The sequence below is a fragment of the Psammomys obesus genome, unplaced genomic scaffold (assembly GCF_907164565.1).
Source record: "Psammomys obesus unplaced genomic scaffold, mPsaObe1.curated_primary_1811, whole genome shotgun sequence".
Classification (NCBI taxonomy): Eukaryota; Metazoa; Chordata; class Mammalia; order Rodentia; family Muridae; genus Psammomys; species Psammomys obesus.
Genome location: NW_026592118.1, coordinates 32,334,026 through 32,340,043, shown reverse-complemented (window position 1 = coordinate 32,340,043; position 6,018 = coordinate 32,334,026).

Genomic DNA, 6,018 nt, shown 5'->3' with positions numbered 1-6,018 from the left:
AAAAAAAACCAAAATATCCAATTAAAAAATGGCTTACAGAGCTAAATAAAGAATTGTCAACAGAGAAATATCAAATGGAGAAACACTTAAAGAAATGCTCAGTGTCCTTGGTCATCAGGAAAATGTAAATCAAAACAACTCTGAGATTCCATACCACACCCATCAGAATGGCTAAGATCAAAAACTCAAGTGACAGCACATGATGGAGAGGATGTGGAAAAAGGGGTACTCTCCTTCATTGCTGGCGGGAATGTAAACTTATACCACCACTTTAGAAATCAATCTGTACTTTCTCAGAAAACTGGGAATAGTGCTACCGCAAGACCCAGCTATACCACTCCTAGGCATACACACACACACACACACACACACACACACACACACACACACACACATATATGTATATATATGTATGTATATACACACATATATGAATGTGTATATATACATACATATATATGTGTGTATATATACATACATATATACATATATATGTATATATATATATATATATATATATATATATATATATATATATAGGCTCAACCATACAACACGGGCATTTGCTCAACTATTTTCATATCAGCTTTATTTGTAATAGCCAGAACCTGGAAACAACCTAGATGTCCATCAACCGAAGAAGGATACAGAAATTATGGTACATTTAAACAATGGAATACTACTCAGCTATTAAAAACTGAGAGACCAAAGAATTAAAAATTAAGTTTCATGGGTTACTGAGCTAAAAAGTTTAAAGCATATCAGGCCAGTTGCTTGACCTTGCTGCTTCTAGGCAGATCCAACCAACTGCAGAGAAAAGCTGACCTTGCTGCTCATTAGAGATACCATTGCCAGGAAACTGGCCCAGATGGCCCCCAACTTTCCAACTCATAGTTTTGTTCCTGAAAATAGCACAGACTGAGTAATCGCCCCTCTTAGCCCAAGGCCAGCCATCCTCCCCACCTTGCCACAAAAGAGAGAACAAAGAAAACCAGACCAGTTCATGGATTTGGCCCCTTCCCACAGCAAATTGTTTCTGAAATGTAGCATCCCCTTTTCTGTTTTAACCACTAGAAGCTTGCCAGGCTGGAACCCCCTGCTTTGGGTGCACTGGGAAGGACTGGGACCTATAAATCCCACAATCCTGAGCTCGGGGCTCTCTACTGGATACCAATGCCTTGGTGTCTGTGAGAATCCCAGCTCAAGCTGCAAATAAAGATCCTTGTGTGTTTTGTAATGGACTCGACTACTGGTGGTCTTGTGAATCGGGCATAACAAAAAAAAAAAAAAAAAGAAATCATAAAGTTTGCAGGCAAATGAATGGAACTAGAAAAGATCATCCTGAGTGCAGTATCCCAGAAGCAGAGAGACACACATGGTATATACTCACTTATAAGTTGATATTATTAGCCATATTATATAGAATAAATCTTTAAAGAAAAGACTTTTCTGTGTCCCCATGTCCCCATCCCTTACTTTCCTTCAGCAGACACAATACACACACACACACACACACACACACACACACACACACACACACCACTTTAAGCAAAAGAAAACTCTTCTTTCTTGCTTTATTTTTTCTTTATTGTTATTATTTATTACAATTTATTCATTTTGTATTCTGGCTGTAGCCTCCTTCCTCATCTCCTCCCAGTCCCTCCCTCCCTCCCTAGAAAACTCTTCTTAAAAGGCTTTTGGAGTGGACATGTTTAGTCTACAGGTCTGTTTCTATCATTCCTTATCACCTCCTCATGGCAGAACATGTGAATTGCAGTAAAAGCCTTTGTCTGTGAAATTTTCAGGCACATCATCAAACCCAGTACTGAATGATCTTATGGAATACATGAATTCTATCTACCTAGGATGAATCTATTTCCTTCAGCAGACAACTAATAAAGAAAATCTATATCATCTCAACATATATATAGAATTTTGAACGTCTGTATTGAGTTTCTATATACCTCTCAACTGTATTCATATGAAGTTCTTAACTGGGAAATGAGGCAACTTTTAAAAGTAAGACTTTTCATGCTGAATTTCTGAGGTGTATTTATGACTATCATGTCTGTGTGCTGTCACTAGTCCTTCTTTCTTTGCTTCCTGATTCTGAGCAGCCAAATTGCCTGCTTATGATGAAATCTGAGCATTGAAAATTGCACTACATTAAACAGGACAGACTCAAGCACTCAGCACAGAGGCCATTATACTAGAGAGTAAAATCAATCCATAGGAAATCTGTCCTCATCTAGTTAACAGAGCCAGAATGAGAGCTCTTAAATCTTAAAGGACTTGAAAGCCATTCTTATCTTTGCCAAAAAGTTGGAAAATCTCTGTCTTATTTCTGACCCCTACAGTGCATTTCATTAACTTAGAGATTCAACATGATTCTCTTTGAAAGAGGAATTGTCCCTCAATTAAGAGAATCAGCCATTCATATCTTAGAGTATTTCCCACCAGGAAATGCTCAGATAATATCAAGAGTCCTTAGAAAATGAGAATTTCAAGTAGAATCTTTGAATGCATACAAAACCAGAGATAGAACAGTTTGGACAACTATAGGGAAGTATTGTGGAATTGTATCTATCAAAATTAGGGCACAGAAGGGATGAGAAAAATGGAATCACAAGTAAGGACATGGGAGCCCTCTAGGGAATATCAAAAGGAAAACCAGCAGGAAGAAAGATGAAGGACTTTGCAAAAGAATTATTGGATCAAAAAATCTGGAAAGGATGAGTCATCTACCTTAGTCAAGTACCAGGCCAGGTAACTAAACAAAGAAAACAGGTAGCATTGTACTTTACATAATAGGAAAGTATATCTCTCCGGTCCTAGAGATGCTAACGTTCATCACTATAAATTGAAAATTTCAACCTATGTGCTCCCAAGAAACATATGGGAAAGAGCAGCTTATCCACAAATCATGACGTAAGCTTCATTTGAAACTGGCATGTTAGCTCCTCAGCATCACACTGGACCTACAGTAAGCTCCAAAACACACATGTTGTGTCAAGGAGAGTAAAGGCGGTTTTCGGCTATTGACTTCTATACTGTTTTCTTTTATGGTGCCGGCTGATACCACTCGCTGAAAGCCTACCCACCAGAAACAAACAAACTCTTACACATTCATGCCTTTGTTTGTGTGCATGAAAAACATACCCTGACATCTGCTAGTCATGAGTAAGACATTGTGGAGCTCACAAACTTTTCAGCGCTCTCTAACCTTTGATGCCCCCCCACACACCTTGTTTCTAGATAACTACAATAGCACTTACAGGCTGATTCCCTTGAGAACTCCTGCCTCTGGCCAGCTGATTGTGGCTGTAAAGTCTATTGTGAGGGACTTCTTTCAAGCAAACCTATCCAAGTACTATGTGATAAATCTTCTTTCAAAATGTTGCCATCTCATAGTTTTCTACTGTCTGTCCTTAATCGGCCTCCCAATCCTCACACTCACCATCCCCCACAGACATATTTCAATAATCCTCCAAAGTTCATTATGTAAAATTTGCAATCTTGCCATCCCTTATTCAGATCCTTTCCCATTACCCAATGGTAGTCTTCATCATTGCTCATCTGGCAGTCCTGATAACCCTCTTAACCTTGTATTTTCTTCTTGATTAACTTTATTCCTCATTGGACAGCCTCCACAGTGAGTGCACAATCTTTTGGTCACCCAAATCAGATGAATGAACTCCGCTCGTTGCAGCATACCTATGTTATCACACAAACTCCATGTCTGTGCACAAAGCCCCCCTTCTCTTCCATCTCATCATCCATAGACACCCACTTCTCGGTTCTTGTCTTGACGTCACATACCAAACCATTCAATGCCCTTGCAACTCAGTAAATTTCAGAAATGCTTTTCTCATAACTCATTATTTGCTAACTCCCGATCATCTCTTATATCTCAACTCAGGCAGACCCTCCAGAAGACTTTTGTAAGCCATTGAATATAAAAGAGGAAAAAACACCTTTTCCTTCTGTCTATCTTGGATTCACTGTCTCTGGAGACCCTATAACAAATGACAGATTAACAAGAGAAAATTATAGCTTTATTTATGTAAGTTTTATATTTATATACATTTATATATAAGGAGATTTCTGCCTTTCTATGGGGATGAAGACATAAACAAATAAAGCCCGTGTTTTATAGAGATTTGATGAAGAATGAATAGTCACAGCCAGGGCTGGTGGGAAGACTCAGTTGGTAAGGGTGCTTGCTGCCAACCCTGCCCACATGAGTTCTAGAACCACAAGCTGGAGGGGATTTACCTGACCCGACCTGTCCCATCACACAAAAACACAGTGGTATGCACACCCATTCACACATACACAAAAACAAACAAACAAACAAATGTCATTTCATTAAAATGCTTTTTGTAAAGTAGTATAACCACAGGGTAATAAACTAGAGAAGCCTCCCAATCCTCATGGCTCAGATTCTGCTCTGTATTCTTGGTGAGAAATATAGGTAGGGGTGCCTCTCATATCGGGGTCCTGCTTTAGAGAAGGACAAGCTATTTCTCAAATCTCACCAGTTTAGTGCCATGATCTGTGGGACTGTATGCTGAACCATGTCACAAACATGGGCCAAGCATGCTCACAAGTGTCCTTAACTTCTGTGCAGGATAGAACTCGGGTGTGACCACCATGAGATTGACATTCTGTTGATGTGATTTTTTTTCTCCTCCTGCGACACTGACAGATGCCGGTGCCAGGGCCACAGCTCAGTTCACAATACATCCTTAGCTCAGGCAGTGAGCTCAGCAAGCATCTCTTGAGCTGCTAAGCAACCACAGCATAGGAATGGGAACGGGAAGCTTCCCATGCTTTCACTGAGATATAAGGGATCTTCTGGTCATCAACAGATTCCACCAGTGTGCTGTGATTTTTTAAAGAACAAATTCAAAGAAATTCTATGGCTACATAAAAAAAAAAGTTTATTTCCATGGTAAAGGAAATTCATTTCCTCACTGTCTAGCACAGGTGTGCAGCAAACACACCCTCCAATATCACTTCACCTATTAAACTATCTTTTATGAACCAATTACCACTATAGAGCCATTGGTACAGTCTTCCTGCCTGCTTTACATTTTTAATCTCTATTTACTGACTCCAAATGGACTAGTTAGCAAAACCCATTGAATTGATAACTGACAGCCTCTATTGTTTAATCACACGTAATAAATTCAGCAGTCTACAATTTATTGCCCCAAATGCCTTAGAAGAGATCATCAAGCTGAAGGCTGGTCTTTCTCTTTAAAACTGTAAGAATAATCTGTGCTTCAGAGCAGTGCTCTCTGTTGCACCCAGAAATATTTTCCTCTGAGTTGCTAAGATAATAAATGAATGCATCTAAAAATAAGTGGCTTTCAGGTAACCTGGAAGATCAATCTTTAATATAACTGTTAACAAGCAAATCTTTAGATATGATTTGCGTTAGCTGTAACTAGGATTGCCCAGCCTGCTGTTCTTATTCACAGAACATTTTTGTTCTATGAAAGGAATTCAGTTCTGACAGCATCAGATGTAGACCTGCCTACCATGGTCCTCTCTCCAGGTATAAAATGTGGGCAAATCAAATTGCCAATGCCCTTGCATCTCACACGTGAGAACAAATTCAAACTACCCCAATAGAGGAGAGCATATCAAAAGACACTAGAAAGCTAGAGAAATTTTCATATTTAAAAATTCAGTAAAAATAGGTTTTCCTAATATAAGTCATCAATATATATGCTTATAAAAAGTCAAATTATTGTAATCTTCTAAAAATAGAAGACATCTCAACATCTTAATAAAATCACCCCCTAAGCCAACCACAGAATATTTACAGTTTTATAATTGAGTCTATGGAATGGCAAGGGCCAGCAAATCCTAAAAAACATAAACTCGAGAAACAGAGATACAAGAAGGCCATGTAGAGAATTAGTCCAAAGCAAACCACTTTAATATTAAACTTGATTCTTCACAGCACACACACTTAAGGACTGTGTGCCTATGGTTATATTTTTCTTT